This window comes from Buteo buteo, chromosome Z, assembly GCF_964188355.1.
Source record: "Buteo buteo chromosome Z, bButBut1.hap1.1, whole genome shotgun sequence".
NCBI classification, from domain to species: domain Eukaryota; kingdom Metazoa; phylum Chordata; class Aves; order Accipitriformes; family Accipitridae; genus Buteo; species Buteo buteo.
In genome coordinates this window covers 6,693,078-6,716,160 of record NC_134204.1, presented here as the reverse complement: position 1 = coordinate 6,716,160, position 23,083 = coordinate 6,693,078, and positions in this window count along the sequence as shown.

Genomic DNA, 23,083 nt, shown 5'->3' with positions numbered 1-23,083 from the left:
CAGAGATTTAAATTGGCTCCAAAATAGCTGAGTGTCTGCACTGCAGCATCGCCACCTGAAGAGATGCTAGTTCTGGCTGTGGGAGCAGACTGGCCATCCCAGCTTGGTGCTGGTAAACTGAGGTCCGGCAGCCTCTTCACTCAGAGCTGGCTCAGTGTACAGCGCTCCAGGGTGTATCGACCAAATATGACCACGAATGCCCAGAATAACCTCTCTCAATTCACCCAGGAAGCAGAAAAATGAGAAAATAATGCTTCTATTCATAAACTCTACTTTACTGCTGTCCAGTCTTAAAGTACATCTGCTATACTGATAAAACAGGGTTCAGGATGAATCTGAAAGTAAGACATAGCTTTCACTTTTGTCTCTTCTCAAGTCTTCTACCATATTTAGTATGTCCTTCATCATGTCTAAAAATCCAGTTTATCCAGTGAATAGCCATTCGTTAGGAAAAGGAAAAGCATTGCTTTATGATAGCAACAGTGGAAATCCTAAATGGTCTGGCAGAAATGTTTTTTAGTGCTTATTTTTAAAATGAAGAATTTTTTATCCAGAAGTTCTCAGAGATGTTCTTAAAGACATCTAGATACTTAAAGATACTAATAAGTGGTAACTGAACTTAAAAAAAGATGCTTATCTTCTGCTGAAGTTAATGGGAATGAAATACCTAAAAACTTGAAAATCTTCCTTCGCATCTGCTGATCTTTAATCTAAGCACCCTTGAAAAATCTGAGTCTTGTGTGCACTTCAAAATGAGATCCCATTGTGCGTGTCTGACACTCTTAAACTGTCGAAGTATTTTGCTAGCATTACTTACAGCCAATGATGCCCCAAGACAAAGCTAGCACTAAAAAACCCCTATTACCAAGTGGGGAGGCTGATTTTCACATGGTTAAAAGTACACGAGCTGATGAGCAGACTCCCAGAGCCTCTCCAGATACACCCTACTCTATTTACTAGACTTGTCTCGTCTCACCATCTTCCCACATGAACTACATCTTTGTTGTTACCGGCATTTACTCCTTAAGTCTGAGCCTGACATTCTTCAAGAAAATGAAGGGAAAGGGCTTACTCACCCCAATGCTCTTCATGTAAAGAGTATGACAGAGCTTATGTGCCTCAGAGACAGAGAAGGATCTACCCAGGCAACAAAAAAATCTCACAGAAAGCAGGTATTTGTCAGGTTGTGAGATAAAAAGCTCATTTCCACACACGCGGAGGAGCACAGAGCATAACAAGGGGGAGGCGGGGGGGGACCTAAATAACTTTAGGTGAGAAACGTGTCCCTGCTGTGGTCCTTCCAGGGCTGTCCTGGGAGAGCATCACCCCACCACGGCGAGTCACGGGAGCTGCTCTGCGGAGCACCTCAGGGACAGAGAGGGGTCACTGCCCGGGGACACATTATGGGGTGCACGGGAAGAGTGTTTTGGGATTGAATGGGACTTATTATGCGTTGTTTAGGGGAGGAAAAAAAAAAAAAAAAAGGTGGGAAAGTAGAGATCAAAGCGGTTTGGGAGAGCCAAACATGGGAAAACTGAGGGAAATGGCGATAAAACAGCCAGCTGTGTGTAAATAGGACTGGCCACTGCTGTTTGAATCCACTCGTGTGTGTGTGTGCGAGGGAGATGGTGCGTGCAAGGTGTCTGTACCCCTGTGCCTACATCCAGGTGCCAGCAGCATGGGGGAGACAGGGATCCGCAGGCAGCTACTGGGCAGACTGAGCATCTGAGCCCAGCTGCAGGGCGATCCGTATTTTATACATACGTGTATATTTTGCACTGACAGACTTTCACCCTGATCAGCCAGGGAAGGGACATGTTGGTGCTGATTGTGTTTGTGCGAGTGCTCTGTGTGTCCGTGATCTGTATGGCTCTGAATATTTCTATATGAATACATCTATATGTCATATACATCTATATGTATGCTGTATATGTGTGTTCGTGTGTGTGCCTACTGGGAATACATGTTCAGTCTCTCTACTGGTCAAACCTGGAACGTAGATCTGCAGCAGCCTCGGCTCTGTTGGGCTGCCGAATTCAGTCTTTCCCTAACAATATTCTCAAGGCACCAAAAAATGCATGAGTGCCATGCGCTAACCTGCAACAAATTCAGTGATGTCAGTATTCGGAGTCTGACTCTGGAGGTTTGGAGAGGCTACTATATCGTAATGCTCTGTTTGATAAGCTTCACCGGCCAGATCCGAGGAAGGGAACAAGAAAAAGAGGGACCTTTGGACAGGCAGATGGACAGGGGAGCCTTTCTGTTCATGAAATGACCCCAAGCACAATTGCAGGGAACAGTTTATGGTGCAAAAGGAAAGATAATAAGAATCTAATGTGGAGGAAATTTTCAGATAACAACTGTCTTCTCTCTCTCTCCACAGGCTGGTATTGCTCGGTGCTTTCATTTTCTGATACTCTTTACATCCAAGCTGACTGTGATCTCTCTTGATGAAGGCACTGAGACAAATAGCAGTTGGGTGCCTAAATATCTCTGAATATCTCTGTGGACATAGCTCTGAAGACTCTGAGCACTCAAAATTCAAAATGGGGTTAGATTCCTCCAGCTGCAGAACAATAACTTTTATAGCCCTTTTCCGCAGACAGTCTCAAAGTCTAGAGTTTGAGACTATAATGAGAAGTTTAGAGCAATTGAAGTCTCTTATTTCATTTTCATCTGAATGAGGACAGCCTGGAACGTGGTATATCTCACTTTTTGGTCAAATAGCTAGACCCGTTTTATCTATGAAAGGGGCCTTGACTGAAGTAAGGCGTTGTGCTGAACTTGAAGACTTTAGGGATGGTTCAAGTTGTACCTATCAGATTCAGAGGCTTAACTTTGCCTAATTCCTGGATCTCACTGGGATTTAGGCAGGAGTTAACCAACCCACTGTTCAAATTTAGGGGTCCCCAGGGTATGTTTTCAGGGTAAAAGCATAGACACCCAGAGAGTTTATGATTCCTGTGAATTAAACAGTTGAAAGGGGGTATGGTTTGGATGACAATTTGAGACTACATTTGGCACCAAAGTCCTTCTGTGGGAGTGCTCCTGAGATGCATTTGTGAGCAACAGAGAGCAATGAGCTTTGTAGGCAGCGTTTGCAATTAGAAAAGGTTTCATCTCACCTAGTTTTTCCCATTCCATTGGGTAGCACTGAACTTGGAGTTACTTGGAGTCACCTGGGCTCCTTCCAGTGACAGAGGTGAGCAGAACGGACTCCTTCTTCTGTAAGCTATGCAGCATGAATTATCTTCTTCATAGTTTTGTTTCTCTCTTTCCCCTATAAGAAGGAACCCAGATGTTCAGCTTAGAATAAGAAAAGGGAGGCAGAAAAGATGAATCTTGCTCAAGACAACACTCTTTCTTCCCAAAGCCCTGTCTTAACCAGCACGGAGTGTAAAGCAGAGAAAACTTTGGGAACTGACCACTCATTTCAAAATCTTATTGTATAATTGGAAGATGTTCACTAGCGCAATACAGCTTGTTAATTATCAAGCATTAAACATACGAGGCCAGATTTTGACATCTTGACAATGACGGCAATCTTGTATACAAATAGTCCTGCTGCAATAAATTGGACCATTTGTGCAATGGGATCTACCCAAGGCCACGAGTGACTCAGTGTGAATCCAAACCTGACACCTAATATTTATAACAGGGGACTAGATGACTCAGGGCTTCGTAACAAAACACAGAGTTTTTCAGCCTCCGGCTACCTTGCTTTAATCTCACCGCTGTCAACCGTGACAAAAAGTCAGCACCACATGACAGCTGTTCAGAGACATCCTAATGAGCGGGTGATGTTGGAGGTCCTGGTGGACATCACCCGGGAAAGCAGCTCCCCGCCTGGCTCTCCGCGCTGGCAGCTGCAGCAGAGGACCGGTGGCCTCCAGGTCAGGGTCGGAGCATGTCGGGTGGCGTAAAGAAACCGGCACGGCCGCAACTCCTGCAGCATCTGCTGGAGGAGAAAGGCACGTCTCGGCTCCGCGGGCGCAGCGAGGAGAGAGCTCCCCATCAGCATGCACGACCGAAAATAATCCCCCCCCGACAACTTTGGCTCACCAGTGAGGCCTAAACCATGTATTCTTCGGGGAGTGCAGCAAACCCGGAGACCATAATTAAAATATGTTAATCTACACTGGGCACTTACCCATGGATAAACACTTCCATTTGGCACAATTTCCCGCAATCTTCTGAGGTTTGAGACTGATCTCAGAACCCCACTCCTTTCCCTTTTGACATTTTTGGTCTTACTCTTGAGCCAAAAAGAAAATTAAAAAAAAAAGGATGGAAAAAAGAGAAAGAAAAAAAAAATTGACACTTGTTTTCTTCATAAGCTTTGTAATTCCAGTTTGTTTTTACTGGGGGTGGGGGAATGCTGTAGCTAAGCTATGTGTTCATTACAGCCAGGGGGAAAAAATGAGGTTGGCTCCCAGTTTTGCTTATGTTGTTAAAAGAGCCTCTGAAGCTGCAGTTCTGGAACAGGTCTCCTCTTTCTTTGAAAGCATGCTGTTTGATAGACTGTCATTTGTCCCCTCCTTTCAGAAGAGCCAGCTGGCAGCTAAGTGCTAAAGCCAGTGACTTGCATGTGTTTTTCTGACATTTAACAAATGGGAACAGCTTGCAAATCTGCATTAACTCACTCTGTCTCACAAATAATCATCGGCTACGCGGTGTAGACATTCGGAACATTAGCGCAAACACAAAAGGGAGCGCGAGTCTGTGGGAAAAACAAGTTGGCAAATAAAAGATGTTTTACTAAGGGACAGATATAGCTTTTTGGTTCAGATGGAGGGTTCGGATACAGATCCTGAGGACGGGGGGTGGGTGGAGGTATGAGAAGCGCGTGGCGAAGGGAACTAATCCTCTCCCTCGAACCGCAGGGAAAGCTATCAGATTTGCACCTGAAATGAGAGCTTCTTTCACCTACCGTTCACAAGTGTTTATCAGCGGAGCATTTTCATTTTGCAGCCACCACCTGAGATAGTCTGAGGAAAATAGAGAAAGTGCACCCAATGCCAAGTTGTTTCCTCATCAGTGCTTCTGCGTGGGAGCTTACGGATGTCCCTGAGTTTTTCATTTTGTAAATTAATGTAAGAGCCTGTTACTATGATAATGAATACTATGGGATGGTTCAGGTAATAAAGGAGCACGGATAAGCCCAACACATGATCAGTTCTGAGGCTAAAATCCAGCAAGTAAAACATTTACCTTCTAGGCTTAGGTAAGAGATTTGGACTTTTCACTTGAAAAAGAAATGGATACTTAATTCCTTTAGCCTTTCTGAAAACTATAGCCACAGCTTTTAGGGAGTGAAAGAAAAATCCAGCTGTTGTTTCATCTTAACCACGCTTTCTTCCCCCTTCTGGGGACTGAGAAGGGCAGACTTTTTCCCCTGCTCTACGAAAACCCCCTTCCTTTGCAGGTTCACACTCTTGTAGGTCACGAAGCTCACATAAAATGATGGGAAAGCCTCACGTACAGGCCATAACAGTTTGGGGTGATCATCTTATCTTCCTTTGTAATAGCACCCAGGCCAGGACTCCAGCATTTAGACCAAAATATCCCTCTCGCTGAAGCTACAGACCAAGTCAGAGACTCGTGGCACCTGCAGTTGCATCTCTCGAGCCAATTACTGAGTTGCAGTAACAGAAGAAAACCCCCTTCTGTCCATTCCCGGGACAGAAGAAAACCACCACAACACCGGCACAGTTGAGCGGATGCTGAGGCAGGATATGTGATTTCCAGAGAGCACCCGGTGGATTTGAGTGCCATTAAAAATAGTTTTGCCGAGTAGACAGGTATGTTACTTTGCATTACTGGTAGCTGAGAAGGAAACATGCCTGGGCCGCCTACATGTAGCACACTAACATTTCAGAAAATATCCCTCAGTGTGAATGAAAAACGAATATATTTCTGAGATAATTTAACCAAGAGGCTATAAACTCTATACTGTATCACTTTACCCCTGAGTTATCCTGTCCTGTACCAGCTGCGGTTTAAAATACTGACTACATACAAGCTTTTAACTAGTCTCAGGAATGCCAAAAAAGCCCAGGATCAAACCTTTTGCCAGCTTTTCCACTAGGCAGGATTCCGCAGCCCATAAGATCCCATGAGGACACAGCCCTTCAGGAACGTGCCTGGCCTGTAGGCAAAACCTTAGCGTGCTCATGAAATTCTATACAGCTCTACTCGTTTTCCATTAGGAGGAAAAGCAGCCCCATATTTTGCTGGGTGTGCCTGTGCAGTTCAGTGCTTCTTGGTGTGCAAAACCTGTCTCAGAAAGAACAGCAGAGCCATAGGCGCTGGCTGGCTGTATTTCCCCTCACCTGAGCATCTGCAGGCATGGTTTTTGTCTTTTAGGGGTTAAAGATTCAGGATTCTAGGCAAATAAGAGTTATTTTTTGTATTCAGCTCTGTTCCACCCACCTTTCCCCTCCAAATATTTACTCTACTACTAAAAATCATCTGGTCATTCAAATCAGCTACAGGAAGTTCAAGACCATGGATGATAAATTATATGCACCATCTCTAATTACTCTGTCATCTGTTTTCCTGTAAGTACTGGGCAATTTCAGTGAAGCCTTAAGTAGGGAACTCAAGTCACACTTCCTTATCATATGTACACTGTAGTGTGTTTGCCTCTCTGAAATATAAGAGCTGCCATTTTTCCTGTAGCATCAACATTTCTTTTCCCTACATCCCTCTACCTCCTTCGCTCTCTCTTTCCCTCTCTCTCTCACAGCACTTGGCAAGTTTCTCCCTGACAAAATGTCCATCTGTAAAAAATAAACAGAACAATAACACCTTGTAGGCATGATGTAAGTGTTGCTTGGGTTTTATTTTTGTACCGATATTTATATATTTAATTAAATACAGTCCTGGCAGCTTTGTAATTGCTTAAGAGTATTCTAACAAAAGCCTAACTGCTGAAGTGGGCAGAATTGCATGTTCCTTCATTTTTCTTGCTCTCCTTTAGCGTATTCTGTGCAGTGCAGCAATGAGCGTATGATTTACTATTGTCCTGGAACAATCTCTGCGAAACCTTGCCTTTGATTCCCCTCCCCACCTTCGACTGTTCATACACACAGATACACATTTTGTATCCAGAGCGGTCCCAAGGGAAGATCAAACTCATCCCTTGTATAACTACCTTGAAGTCAGTGAAGTTTCACCATCACGGCTGAGCTTGGCCCCTTCAAGCAAAGCTCTGCAGCAATTACAGGATATGTATGAAACAACCCAAAAGGTATTCCCTTCCACCCTGCGAAGCAGCAGATCAGACAGACAGATGGAACAATGGACAGACAGGAACAGATAAGATTTGCTCTGAAAAGCAGAAATGGTGAATGCTTTCATGGCTGAGCTAGGAGTGATGCAGTTCCAGAAAAAATTTTGGAAAGTAATTTCAGGTACTTGGAGGCAAGTTGCAACTAATGAAATAGAAGTTACCAATTAGAAGAAAGAACAAAGTGTTTTCAAGCATGCTTACATCAGGTCCTATGCCTTTAACACCCTTGATGTTATAGGACACATCTGGCCAATAGATACAACCAGTGTGTGACTTCTGAAGATGCTGTAGTGCATCTTTATAAAACACCACAGAACAAAATAAAAACTGCCCAGAACTTTACTTCTGAACAACCTTGATTCTAGAAAATAAGTAACTCCCAGTCGGCAGCTGGTCAAACTCACAAACTGCAGGGTAAAACTCACATTCAAAGGTTTCGCACATGGACTCATTACTAAAGCCAAGTCCTTTGGTGCAAAGCCATTATGCGAGAGCAAACCTCAGTGATGAGATCAATGCTACAGCTATTCCTGAAACTTTGCTGTTTTGTGAAAAAAGTTCCTGCTCAGAGCAGCTGCCATGAAACTAATGAATGGACTTTGTCCTCAGGGAGAACTTGTCCTGTGCTCAAGGAGCTTTAGATCAGGCTGAAAGCTGTTGGTGAGGCTTGCTACGGACAAGCGAAGAAATACGAAGAAGCAGAGACTCACCTTTTCCTAAAGAAAACTTAAGCCTTGGTAACAAAGTCATTCCCTACTAACTCTCTGGATGATCTAACACTTTATAACATTTTTAGATGCACCTTTCCAACCTTAATGTCATTCACGGTTGTTTGTATAAAGATATAGCAGGATTGTTTGGTTTGTTTTTTTTTTTTTTTTCTATTGGATAGTCAGAGATACCAAACAAATATTTGGAGGTTTTACAGCTCAATGGCACAGAATACCTCAAAGACAAATCATCTGAGATACTTTTAGAAAAGATCTAGTGGCTTTTTTTTTTTTTTTTGAAGAATAAGAATCAGCCTAACCTTTTCATGTACATTAAGCAACAGTATTGATCTGCATACCTCCAGGGACAGTTTATAGGCAGAAGAGGTCAGGAAGAAATGCTCCCAGTTGCACAGCAGGGTGTTCAATGAGAGGAACTACAGGAGATATTTGTTATTCACTATTTCCTGGAAAAATCTCACTGACCTCTCCAGTGCTCCTCCTTGCTGTAAAAATTTATGTGGGGAATGAACCCAAACCAAAGCACCAGATTAAACTATTGAGCCTGGGATGGAATGGGAGAGGTTACCCAGCACAGAGCGAATAACAGTTTTGAGTCCTAATGCTATAAATTTGGACTGAAAGTCCAAAATCTGCAGCCAAGGTACCTTTTCAAATTTCCAGGTATCCACTGCAATATCGTTCCGATAGGTGGAGATTTCTCCCCCAGTCACTTTTGGAAATAGATTGTCCTTGCTGGAAACCAGAGCTGGAAAAAAGGAGCAGCTGCAATCAAGCTATATTTTGTCTAGATCCTGCTCCCTATCTCTTCCAGCCTTTCCCCCAGAAAAAATAAAAATTGTAAAAAGTCAAAAAGTAACATACAAGCATTTTATAGCTGTGGGGGCATGTATTTGCATGCATGTGAAAGAGAGAGATGGGGAGAGGATTCCTGCCCCAGAAGTGTGATTAAATCCAAAGCAGGTTGATAAAGGATCTACTGTACTAGGATGTATTAAAAAAGAGAGTTATTGTATCTTCTGAACTGATCAAGGTGATAAAGTAACTGATCACACAGAACTGCTGGAACTACACCCAATTCTACTCCATGAGTAAACAGAGTCCTGTGGCTCATTCAAGAGGCTATAAATTTAAGCTTAGTATTTCAGGTCTATATCTAAAGAGTGACAGAACCTCATATCTCCTGATTCATCCAGAAAGAATGCATCATCTTTTTGTACCAATCTAATCAGGAACACTTTTGCCATGTCCATTTTTCTTTTTAAGTCAAAAAAGGCACAGAAGAGATTTATTCTTTTTTTGTTCTTTTCTTCTTTTTTTTTTTTTTTTTTTTTTTCCTCCTGGATATGGGGAAAATAAAACCAACCTCGACTTCGCCAAGCCTCTGACACAGGTATCCTGACTGTACAGCTCACACTAGAGCAGTTAATTTCAACCCTGTGCTTTAAGTACCATCTAGTGGTTAGAAATATATTTGCATGTCTGTTGGCGTATTTTCGAAATCCGATTTCTGTTTCTTTTAGAGATGAACTAGTCTCGTCATTTTCTGAAATTAAATAAAAAGAAAAAGAAACACTCTTTCATTTATTATTCTTTCCTTTTTTTTAAAGAAAATAAAATCATGTCTTTTTACCCACCTTGTCTCAGTTCCACTGGGAGCACTGAAATGTTAATCAACTTCAGAGAAAAAAGGGCTCAAGAAAAATGTAGCTGTGCTTTTTTTTTTTTCTTTTACAGATAGAAAATAAATGTCAATGCATGAGCCTTCGTTTACTTATATTTACAAAAAGAAAAGGGATTTTTTTCATTAAGAGCTCAACCCATACGTCTCTGAATACGCATTTGAGAATTGGCCTTCCATTTGAGCCATTTATTACTTTTGAAAGCATTGCTCCATCTATCTGTCTGTCTTAAATTAATATCTCTCTTTGTGTGTTCCCCTTTCCATATTGTCTGCCATCTGTTATATGATTACTGAGAGATAATGCCTGGTTCACTTGTTTGATTAGTTTTCTTGCTTTCAGTTTCAGCGGAAGTTGGTTAAATACCCACGGCGTTGTCCTCCTGATATCAGCAAAGTTATACCACAAACAGGTAGAGGTAACCTCCTCCTTTCTACAAAATCTACGTGATTCTTTTCTAGCGTATGACTCCAAACGTTAGTTATGTTAAGTCGTAGCCGGTTACCTTTAAAAAATCATTTGGGAGAAATTAGATCTTGTATCATCCTAAAGCAGGCATTTACGATAGATTAATTCAAAACGTTGCTTAAGGCACCTGTCTTCTCCCCGGATTACGGAGGGAGCTCATCGACGCAGGTCAGGCGAGGCCCCTGGACCACGATTCGGTTCCTCGCCGTCGACCTCCAGTGTTGGTCAAGCTCCCCCAGGTATGAAAGAGCCTTCAGGAGACCTCTCCTCTCCCCGACCGGCAGCTCAGGGTCAGAGGATACTAACAGCAGCTCGAAGGGCCTGAAATCAGATCGTCTGAGTCCCTACATACCTAGCATCTCCTTACGTGCAGGGGAGAGCTGTCAGGGCAGCCTGGGGACGATGCTGCTCACCCAAAACCAAGGACCAGGACGGCTCCAACAGCTCTAGGAGCTACCAGCACCACTGACTAAGTCCCTAACGGCTCTAAGGACAGCTTAAACACCGGCCTAGGCATAAACATCCCTAGGTGTCTAAATTCAGGTGTTTTACTTACGCACGCTATCCCACTCAATATTTTAGTCAGCTAAAATTTGGCAAGACGAATTCCACCTCGGAAGGTTGCTAATTTCACCTTGTAAGTCTAACTGGCAAGTGATGTGAGAAAAATAGAGACAATAAAACATTTATCATTCTCACACTGCCTCAGCACGGGTTATTACCCTCTCAGAGTTTGTCCCCACAAACATTCAATTTGGTGTTTGTCACAAGTGATGGAGCAGGATCCCATAAAGAATGTCCTGCTGCTGCTGGAAAATGTTTCTGTCCCTGGTTCTCCGTCCCAACTGCTTATTCCCTCACCCCCACACTGGAGATTTCCAGCCAGATCTGCATGTAGCCATAGTCTAATTCTGGAGATACCAAGAATGTGTGCATGGGAGGAATTCTTATATGACAGTTTAAAAAAGTCAGTTAAGTTCCTAACTGAGAAAAGCAAGAATCATTTAAGTACATCCCATTTGACAAAATTTAGAGATTAGCCCTTTTCCTGTTAGAATACTGTTCATGCTGCTTGTATCATATATCATAAATTGCTGCCTAACATTGAGCTGTGAAGTTTCATCCTAGAAATTCTGCTGGAGACATTTTGACATGAGCACAAGATTTATTGCTGGGCAGCTAGTGGATCTGATGTCTGTGATGACAGATATTCTTTTTTCAAATGAGTATAATGACACCAAAAAGAACAGCATCAACCTTAATGTCCCTGAAGTCTTTTTCTGTGAGCTGCAGATGTACCCACATGCAGATTTCTGAGGAATCCCCATTAGCAGGTGCAGCAGCATCGCACAAGGTTATCGAGCAGGAAAAAATGTGCATGTTTGTTTTACCAGGCAAATGCATTTTTCCCAGGGTGGGGGGCAGGAGGGTGCAATGGAGTCCTGGACTGAAGCTAAACTAGTCGGGAGATCCTGCTCTTACACTGGAAGATATTGCACATCTGCACACTAAAGCACATTTCTGTTACGTTACCCAGAGCGAATAGTTTATTACGTATCATTACCTCCGAACAACAGATAATCAATTTGGATGTGTCCTTATTTACCTGGACAAACACTGGAAGGCTTTGCAATTTAATGGCCTAACAGTTTGTTAGAACAAATAGACCTATTCAATTCTGAGATCACAGTCAATCTGACGGTTTATAGCTGGTTGGTTTCTGCTTTCGAACTGTGAAACCCTGATTTGTTTTCAAGGTGTAAAATTAGCAGTAACATTTTCACATGCTAACGGATAAGTCCCTTATTGAAACATATGACTGCACTTGCTCGTTGTAGAGTGAAAATAGCCTTGCTCAAAAACCCAGCACAAAGCCTGTGGCCCGCCTGAATTTCACACAAGCCCTGATGTGATGCCAGGTGTGAACTGGCCCAGCCACCGGCTGTCTGCACAAGAGTAAATTTCAACTATTAATTTCCAGGTTGAAGCAGGAGGTTTTCCACTCATTATTAAATTATACTATTTGTATGCAGCTCTGTAAAGCAGCGATGGGGTGCTTGAAGCGAACATGGGCATTTAAAACAGTAATTCTTCATTTCATCTCTGAAATGATTAGCCTTGGTAAATCATTCCAAACTCTGAAAAGAGGTGTTAAATCATGTCCCCTTGGTTTAGCAATATATTCCACCTTGTAATCACACCAGTGTAAATAAGCACAAGGTTAAAAAATGAAGGAATATCTGAACTCAAACCTCTGCCTTCAGATCTTAGAAGCCAAAGGAGTCAGAACAACGTATAAGGAAAGGAAAAGCAACGAGGGGAGAAAATGCATTTTACCATATTAATGTGGTGGTTATTTTTTTCTGTTTAGTTGGGTAAGCCAAACTACATCCTCAGAATCAGAAAGCCAAAGTAAATTTTGAAAATATCAAACTAGACTTCAGCGACACAGCTGAAGATGGAGAAAGGAAAAAGTCTGGCAAGTGAAACAGGCTGCACATGTAGCAGTTCCAGTGAAAAGCATCGGGCCTGTAATCTGTTTTTTGGCCAGCGTGGAATGAGTTGCTGTTTCCAGTACAAACATCACCTTATCCAGCAATATCCCAGCATTAATCTGCTTGAGAGACTTACTGGAGTTTGGACTTCTAAAGAAGACACTTATTAGGACGCACTGAAGTATATATGTGGAGTGTATGTGATAAGGAGATACTTCAGAATATATAGTGATGTTCAAAGAGGATGCTTCAAAGTGGCGTGTGGCTGCTTCCAGCACACTCTGTCCAGAGGACAGCTGCACCCAGCTATGCAATTTATCTGCACTTATCTGCGTTTTTCATTGTTTTTCTCTAACTTGAATATTTTTAACTCCTTCCAGGGATTTGTCCCCATGAGGAAAGATAATTATACAGTAATAATATTACTTCCCTGCCTTGCCCCCACCTCTTTTGGTTTAAAAGCCCATTCTCTTTTAATCTTTCCACATAAAATAGGTTCTATATTCCCCTGTTAATTTTAATAGTCCTTCTCTGTACCCACACCATTTCAAATTTGTCTTTTTGTGGCCATTAGTGCCTTCAATTTCCTGTTAGAACTTTTTTGCACTCGCCTCTCTTTTAGTTGCATCACTTTAATGATTCACAGACATCACACAACTTCTAGAAAGCCCAGGTCTTTCCCCTTTCTCCATAATAACTGATGAGCTCTCTATTTAAATCAGAAATGGCTAGGTTAAAATTCCTTATGAGTGTTATCACAAAACTGGTTCAAAAGGGGGTCCTATGAGCAACCTGAAGGAAAGATGCACATCCGACACAGTGTTCTGATAAAGTCCATTTACATTTTGGTTATCTTACCCTTGTCCATGCTGAGATGGATTACTTTTTATTAAATAAAAATTCCCACTTAAATCATTTAGATTGAATATAACAATTTGCTGAATCGTGTGTTACTTAATCGCCAATCTACAGAGAACAGGTATGTCACAAGCACCTCAAGAAGTTGTATGTGAGAAGTAAAACCGCACAAGACACACAGAACACAACTACCCCAGTAGCTTGAGCTCAGATAAGGGCATCCATGAACTTAGGAAGCTTCATTGCCTTATTCAATTCCCAGATACTATTAACATCTCTGTTTAAAGGCTCCATCATCTAATAATGAAGCTAGTACACACTGCCACTTAGATTTCCCCATCATAGAGCTTCAAAGCACCCTGAATCAGTGGTATTTTGCTTACTCTTCTAAAGCCTTAGATTTTTTTTTCAGTTCTTGACATAAGTGATCATATTTGTCAATCTTTTCTTGCATTTTCAATTGAAGGTTTTCATCAAATGGAAGAAAAAATAATTCCACAGCGAATCCTTCTCCTTCTTATTAACCATTATCACTAATATTATTATTGGCATGACCTAACACAGATTTAAGTTCTTTAGCTCTTTTTACTAAGGCTTCTTGCCTCAGAATATCCGTGACTGCCACAGGAAAGGCTTTTATCGAAGGTCCTGAATAAACTTCCAGAAACATTTTTGGACCAGAGTGCTAGAAGGATTTATTTAGTTATTGTCAGGGATTCATCTTTAAATTAACTGTGCCTTTATAGTACTAAAATTCTGCTTTTTCATTAGTGACATAACTTAATTGCTTCACAATCAGGGGAAAAAAAATTAGAAATAAGAAGAAGAAAGAAAAAAAGAAAAGTAGCAAATACCTGCCTGACTTAACCACATTAAGCAGCATGGTGCAGAATATAACTTAACAGTCCAGTGAACTGTCAGTGGCAGAAGTAATTGGAAATTGGTGGGATAGTTCTTCATGTGATGGGGATGGGAGTTTTTCATGCCTATTTTTAATGGGCAAATAGCTCTCAGGGCAGCTTCGTATTCTGACATTAATTTGTAAAGATCCTTTATAATGTAGAAAAGTTAAGATAGCAAAAAAAAAAAATTCCAATTACATGTTTAATGACTTGGCATTTGTGGTAATGCTATCTAGCACTAATTCACCTGTTAGAAAACAGTCTATCTTTTAGCCCCTGGGGTTAATAGAGTGCAAAAGCCTAGTCTTATCAGAGGGTGGGAGAAAAGTGATTAATTTTTTCCTACAAATAAGAAAGAAAAGCAAGAATGACAAAATTGATTATGCATTTTCAACTTGCTTTTTGAGCTTAGACTATTTATTAAATACCTTTTTAAAGAAAATAACAAACTTCTAATTGCTGGGGTCTACCTGGCCCTCAGTATTTTGCAGAGAGGCATGGGGGACTTCAGTCCCTTTGTACCCAACATGAGCACCCACTGGAGTGAGGCATATACCCATACCGTGCCGTGGGGCTGCAGCGATGATGCCGTATAGCCTGCCCTTGAGATCAAGGCCTCCTTCACTTCTATATGGAAATGGGATCCATAATAAAAAAATGCCGCTTGATCAGTCAATAGGTGGATGGATGGATTTATCCAGTCCTCAGCTGCATACTCATAACTACACTGAAATCAATAGCAGATGCTTAAATGGAACTAAGAGCAGAATTTGTTCCACAACAGCAAAGAAATACAGTTTATGCAAACATTCATACTCATTTACATGTCTGTCTTTATCAGTCACTGCTGTATTTGCATCTCACCCTGGATAAAAGGTTAGCAAAGGCATTTGTAATAAACCCTTCCATTTTAAAACATTTAAATAGCCTGTAGTATAAATTGCATATACTAACTGACTGCTCTGGTGTGAATTTTTGAGTCCACTGAAAGGAAGAGAGGCAGCATTTACCGTGTTTATGCAACATCTTCCTTTGCTTAATGCCAGATTTGTCTGTGTCAAGGCTAAACCAGGATTAGCAGCAGAAATACTAAATGATGTTAGAATTCATGCATCCCTGTCTAGCCCATGTAGAACATGGAGATACTGGTAATATCAAAAAAAAAACCCCCAAACAAAACAAACAATTGTCATCAGTCCAATCTCTAAAACTAGGAGTTTCACATTAAAGATAAGTGCTGTCTAATGGCTGGAAAACAAGCCTAGAAATCAGGGCTTATCTCCCCTGTTCCTAACTCAGCTCGTGGTTCATCTGTCAGGAGTTAATGAAGGCTGAATACTGAGCATCCAGAATACTGAAATCCAGTGATTTCATCCGGAATTCTGTAACCTTGGGTTTTCTGAGCAGTCAGCCTGTACAACTTGCTCCTAAGCCCTTTAGGGTCAATTATATTTTTTGTCATTAACTTCAACCGGAGAGTAAAGCATCGAACTTTATATTCCCTGTACCTCAGCACCTCCCATCTGTGGCATGGAAGCAACAAAACCCAGCGTACCCTGAACAATTTGGACGTTTCTGGTGCTTAGAGAACTAACACTTGCAATGTGCCCTTTTGTGATCTGGTGGTTACAGAGAAAAATACATAAATCTCAGCTTAAGGGTGAGATTCACCTCATTTAATGTTAGCTTATAAAGGCAGTGTTTAATACAAGTCAGTCATCTAAGTTCCTTTTACAATTTTTTGAGAAAAATGGGATTGCAAACAGTGGTACATCCTGGCCTCACACAATTATTGAAGGTAAGTGTGATTATATTGGTCTTAAATGTTACCATCTCCTTCCCTTGACTCTAAAGCAAGGTGAGGCTAGCCTAGACAAGGTAGAATTATGATTCCAAACATAACAGCATCATTTTAAAGCAATTAAAAATCTTTTGTTTATGGCCTGAAGGTTTATTTGGATTTGGATGCTATGAAAATGGACTCCTCTGTAAGTGGATGGATGGATGGATGGATGGATGGATGGATGGACTAAATTTTGCCTTTACATGCCTGGTCAAAACTTATGTTTATGGTGTTTCATTTTTTTAAAAAGTTGCTATTATCATTGCTTCTTATTTGAAACAACCTAAAAGAGATGTTCAGCTACTTTGGGGAAGCACGGGGTACAGGTGAAAATATGACCCACTCTTATAAAAGACTCAAACTTGTTTTCCCTAAGTTAGTTGAAAGTGATGTGCCCTCATTCCCATGGCAAGGAACATTTCCTTTAGTGCAGCTGACAAGTTTTTCAAGGTGTTTCTGCACATCCTGTAGGGAAAGCAAATTGTCATCAAAATTGAAAATTCAGAATATGGTGGGTTTTTTTTTTTCCCCTGAAGGTCCTTAGGGCTCTTGAAATGCTAAGTAGAAAACTGAGCTCAATGCATATGGAGGAGATTTTCATATTTTAAAAGACAGACAGAGTGTCAGCCGGCAGACGCAGCAACTCCAAGAATCTTCAAAAAGGCAGAAGCAGAAAAGTTTACTGCTTGTTCGGCGGACACATTATTTTAACCTGTGTTCTGCAGATTGAGAGGCAGATTGCCTAGGGTCAGAGGGTGACCCTGCCCTGCAGCATGAGTATTATTCCTTTTTTTTCTAAAGTGCAAATTTACATTTGGCTGCAACCTGCCTCCTTAATGATGGATCAGCCTTTTGTGCAGGTATAAGCTCTGATTGATGGGGCACGGGGATAGGAAAGGAGAATGGAGAAAACAAGTTTATAAATTTGACATAAGATCTGAATCGCAGCAGGAACTCTGCCAGTCTCCTTAGGCATAAAATTGGACTGGCTGGAGATATGTACTGCATGTGTGATGTTTCAGCACTTACTGCTTTCATTATATCTTTACTTACTCAGTTAACAGACTACTGAACTTGCAAAATCTGGCAGACCAGGTTTTTTTTTAAATAAATTTTATGATGGGGGAGGGGGAAGAGGAAGTGGAAAAAAATGAAAATTGCATACCAGATCTTCAGCTGGTGTAATCCAATATCATTTAATTGCTTTCACTGGAGTTATGCTGATTTTCTCTAGCTGATGACCTGACTCAGTATTTTTGTTTTGCTTTAGCTTCCCCCCCCCCCACCTTTCTGAACAGGCTGTGTTGACATTTCATATTTCCTATATATTATTATTCCTTCCCCTTCTTTGTTTTGGGAATTATATGGCTTATTGACTAAACAGCATTAGAAAACTAAAGTTAATGGGCCAAACTCTTCCCTAGTGCAACTTTATTGAGTTCAAGTTATATAGAGATGAATGAGTTCAGGGACTTCTCCAAAAAGGGTTACTGCAGAGGCTGATTCTATAATAAAAGGGAAGTCCACAGCTTTGTTGTCATTTCAATGGAAATTAAATGTTGCAAGAAGCCCAGTGCTTTCATCTTCAGCTGATGTGATGAAACCTGAGAGTACAGAGCACAAAAAGGTAAAATTATACCTCGTTTTAATGGATTAGAACAAACCATTCAATATTTTCAAGGATGCATTTAATAACACTCCTGTTCACGTCTACATATTCCCTGGAGCACTCTGAGTTGTATGGCCAACCAGAATGGCCATCTTGTCCACCACATCTCTATCAATGGCAACTGAGGGAGTGGTTTGCTGACTGGTATGGCATCTGTCCCAGGAGCAAGGTGAGACTGTGAGGATCTGGCTCCTTAAAAATAGCAGAAATGCAGCACCAGTCTGGATCTGCCTCAGAGAAAACAGACTCTTATGGATGGGACAAAAAAAAAAGAAGATGGTTCCTAACCAGGAGTGTTTTAGGACAAACTTCTCGTGATCTTAGAGGAGCTGAAAGCCTTTTTGCTTGTAAAGTGAAACTCGCCAAGACAGATTGAAACAGTTGGTGCTGGTAATAGTAGAAGATGGGACTGAATGTGTGAAGAGATGCCTGCAAGTGCTAGGTTTCTTTGAGCACAAAGAATGATGCTGTTGTTCTTGGACAGAAGGATGGGGAAACAAGGACTTGGAAAGTTTGTCCAGTGGTAGCGTCACTTAATGGCACACACTAGACAATTAGAAAATACTGTACTTCTTACTGTCGTGTTTAAGAGCTAAGTCCTATGATAGCAAAGCACAGTAGAAATGCAGAAGGGTAGTGACTTCTTCCTCAGAGAACTCTAATCTAAATCTAAGTCATTAGTTATGGAAAAATATCAAATCAGCTGGAAAGTGAACCTTGTTAGGTAAAACATCATTCCATAAACCTAAGTTACCAGTGCTCTGACTTTTCAAATAGAGCTTTACGCGTGGATTTGTATTATCCAGATGAGAATCCACAGGGCCACCCTTGTGACAGCCTCAGCTCTCTACAGAGGTATATGCTGCTGGCCAAACACTCTCTGTTAGACTTTGGACATTTGCTCCCTGCTCCATATGGTCTAGATCTGAATGTTTTTTGAGCACATTACTAGAGCAGCTTTGTTCCAAGGCTAGAATTGTGAGAAGGATAAGGTTTTGGACCCAAATGATACTACTAGGTTTGAATTTAACTCCAAATTAATGGGGGGGTTCTTTACAGCTAACTATTGTTCTGCATGGATACTTAAAATTATTCAGTATTTACAGTATATGAATCAATGATCTTTTAATGCACCTATAAATAAATGTAAAACATACATTTGAAGAAAGGAAAGGTGTGTTCTTTTCTTAAACCCCATTCTTACCCCTTTTTAAAGAAAATAAGATAACCACTGTGTTAACCACCTCTCCATTGTGGTTCCGAAAACCTGCCCTTCATTGTGGTACCCAAACAGCAGAAACTTTCTCTGTTGTACATCCAGCATGTAAAGTCTTTCTCAGGATATTACTAGAGGGAAAAAGGCGGTTGCCAATTCAGTTTTGTTCCAGTTCATTAGTGATTGAAATTCATTACCATCTGACAGATGTACTAAGGGTTATCTATAGCTCTTAGTTGTCTCAGTCCAGTTTCGAGTGGACAGATGCCCACATTCAGAAAAGATGAAACAAAGCAAGTCTGACAACACAGCTACTTTGAGCAACTTCGCTGAAAGTCTCTACCAAGAATGTGGGACCTGGCTGAACATCTGAACTGATCAGTCCTCTTGCTTATCGTGGTAGTCCCACTAGCAGAAAATAGATGGTGTACAAGGAAGCAATGCCATCCTCTGGAAGACTGTATATATTTCTTAGTGGGATTGAGAGGTTACATATTTCTCTGTGGCTATCAGTCGAATATGAACTGCGAGTGATACTTTTGCTTCAAAACAAGAAAAATAGCTCCATTCCCTCCAAAGAGAATCGTGTCAGTGGCAGAGCTCTCTATTGCTCCCACTGTTTTTCTCGATGCTTCACCTCATCAGGCTTCTGGGACCTGACAAACTATCAGACTGAAAAACAGAAAAGAGATGGGGAAGATTTTAATGCATGAGCAAAGCAATGAAGAGTGTCAATCTCATGCTTCCTATAGTCTTCTAATGACAAGAATGGCATAATATCAGTAAGTAACTAAATCTAGGTGTAGCTAGCCAGTTACTTCTAGTCTTCATGAGAAAAAAATAAATTCCACTTTGCGTACCTTTCTTCCGAAAGTTTGTAAACGCTTACATGTGTTGAGTTAAATTGGTGTTTCGTGATCAAAGACTCAGGTAAACGTTAGGGCTCTATGGGAACTCGTGGCTGGGCTGTGCTGTGGCAGAAAGCCAGGGCCTGTCCCGCTGCCCCAGCCAGAGAGCAGGGCAGACTGGGGGGCGGCCAGGACAGCTCCAGCCCTGGGCATTAGGCACCTCCGTGGGGATGGGACGTTAGCCCAAGAGTGGGAGTCGGCTCAGTGGAGCCCATGGCTGGGCCAGGCAGGGCTGCGGTGGAGCAGGAGACTGATTTCTGTGGCATTGCTGGGACGTGGAACTCCCTGAAATGGGGTCCTGGGCCATGAGCAGGGAAGACTGGTGACCATTAAGGCCTGTTAGTCGCTCAGATCCCTCTCAGTTTCACCCCAAGTCTAGAAGGGATAGATGCCCTTTTTCTGGTGGCACAAGGAAGGTCAGAGTTTGCTTCACAATGTACTTGGGGGATCAGCAATCTCGACACTCCGGTTCGCTTCCAGAACTTGTTCCTGCTATCACATATGTGCAGTTGCCTGTACAGTGTGTGTGCTAGTTCACTCCCGGACTCCCTTCTGGAATGTGCTTATGAGTTTCCTTAAAGAAGAAACCCACGTAGAGTTGCCAGGAGAGTTTGCTTACGGCTGTGCGGCAGATCAGCAACAGGAGAGCAGATGTGCCTTGTTTGACACCCAGCACTTGGAATAATCCTGCCCTACTTCAGTAGGCCAGAAACACTCAACCACCACAACGTGCCTTCATGCCATGCCCTAGATGTCACGCTGTGAAAACCTTCCTGCAGGCTGCAAAACAACCCTTACGTTACATCAGGCACTTGGAGCCGGAAAACACGCACAGAAATAATCGTGTCTTTTGGCCACAAGAGTGGTCACTGAAGCTTAGAGAAGAGACAGACCAAATATTATTGCAGTTGGGATACAGATGGACCAGTCTGCAGGGAGCAAGTCAAGATAGGGTAGATGTGAGTCACACGTACTGCTTGATTCAGGGGCAGCAGCCTACAGTGGCTGTTTTTAGCAGTATAGATGTTGCCATGAACGGCGAGTGCCCTGAAGGATCCACAGAAGTGGCAGCAGAGAATAAACGGGATAATGCCCTTATCTAGCTCTGCATCTGCTCCGTACCAAATGGCCCTGCTCAGCTTTAGTGTGCTACCTCGGCTGGTTGTAGCAGTGTGGCATGTCGTACAGACACGGCGCCCGCTTAGACATCTGTCACCTCTGGCAAGATCTGTGTCAGTAGTGTGGGCAGTCATTCCCAGACATGGATGGCACGTTCATCACTGCATTTTCGAAGTACTTTAGGGTCCTTCACGGTGAAAAATACTCTTTCTATCTGCCTCTATGGCAGTATTTGAGAACTTATAAATGTAAGGTTATTAATATGAAAAAGTAGTATGAAGTGACATTTTTGATTCAAATTGCATCTTTTTACAACTTCATTGTCAAAAATGTCTTTCCTGAACATTTTTATCCTCTTTTGCCTCCCACAGACCTAATTTATTTAGTTAGTTAGACACACTGGAATCTGAGAAAGTTGGGAAATACACCACTTCAAAAACTTTTTATAATGCCAACTTCACAGGTCTTCTGTAATTTTTTCCCTTAGCTTTTTTTTTCTGATAAATAAACAAAACTTGAATAATGACCAAAAAAATGTCTCTGTAATGGTGAAATCGATGTTGAGATTACTTAACTGATACTACTAAATCCGTTCATTGAAAAAGGATCCAATTTTTCCTGAGACAAAATAATACCAAAATAGGTACACACATATGAATGTACTTGCTGAGATTTACATTGCTTAGCTTTAAAATTGTGACATTTATTTATCTTTTAAATTTTTACAGTTTTATGTTTTACTTTTTTTGCATAGCCAAGAAGAGCAATACGTTTGTTTATCTCTGTTATGGAAAGCAGAGATTTTATGTAAAAAGCTGGGCTGGAACCAAACTAACAAACAAACAGAAGCCATCAAAAATTATGAGGCAGGCAATAAATGGCAGCTGCCAAAGCTGTAGAAACTGTAAATGTGATCAAAAAGTGACAAATTAAGATAGAAAAAGCTGGACACCTTTTTTTTTTTTTTTTAAGATATTTTAACATCATCTGTGCAAAGGAATTTCTTAATTTAATTATGTTTAAATTACATTTTGCACTCACGACACATACCAGCTTGGCAGTGCTTGAAAGCAAAGGCTTTATTTTAGTGACATAAGGTTCTGGGTCATGGCCTTCTCTAATTTCCTAGTTGTTTTGGAGAAAAAGGAAAAAAAGACCTCCTGGTCACAGCACCTGAGGGGGAAAAAATAGTGTTGGGGTGAAATAGTCCTTCTTTCCTTAAAGAAGAGTTCCTCCCCTGCTTTGGCCTTTTCCCCCATTGCTGCTGACTTGCAAAAGAAGAGGACTAGCTGACAACATGCCCTTCCACATCCACCCGTTAACAGGTCTTGCTGTGAAAATGGAGGAGAACGTGCTGGTTCCAAAAGACAATTATCTTTTTATAATATGAGCAGCACATGCTGGGAGAGAGCGCCTCTGTCTTGATGCTTCCTCAGGACTAGCGCTGCAGTATATACAGCGAGCTACATCAAAACAGCACTTTTTATACTTTTGTTCACCAGTGCTGAGAAGTTCAGCGGCTGTGGTGGATCATAAACCACAAAACTCCTCTTTAGGCAGCCCTGGCTGCTTTGCCTACATAGGCAGAATAAGCGTAGGATAGGAATGACGTGTATATTTTTGTCACTTAAAAGTGGCTGCAATCCTTAATAACCCTTGAAACACTAAGGATTGTTTAAAATCATGTTGTTATTTACAATATGTAAGTTGTGGGTGATTTTTGGTTGCCTGTGTCAGATGTAGAGTCATTCTGTACTTAGATTTTACAATTTTGTTTTCTGTTAGGTGATGACCACTGAACACCTACTGCTGCTGACAGCTGAGACTTCAGGAAAAAAATAACAAATGAGCAAAAAATACTCCCAAAGTAAGCGTGGTGAGACTTATGATAAAATCAC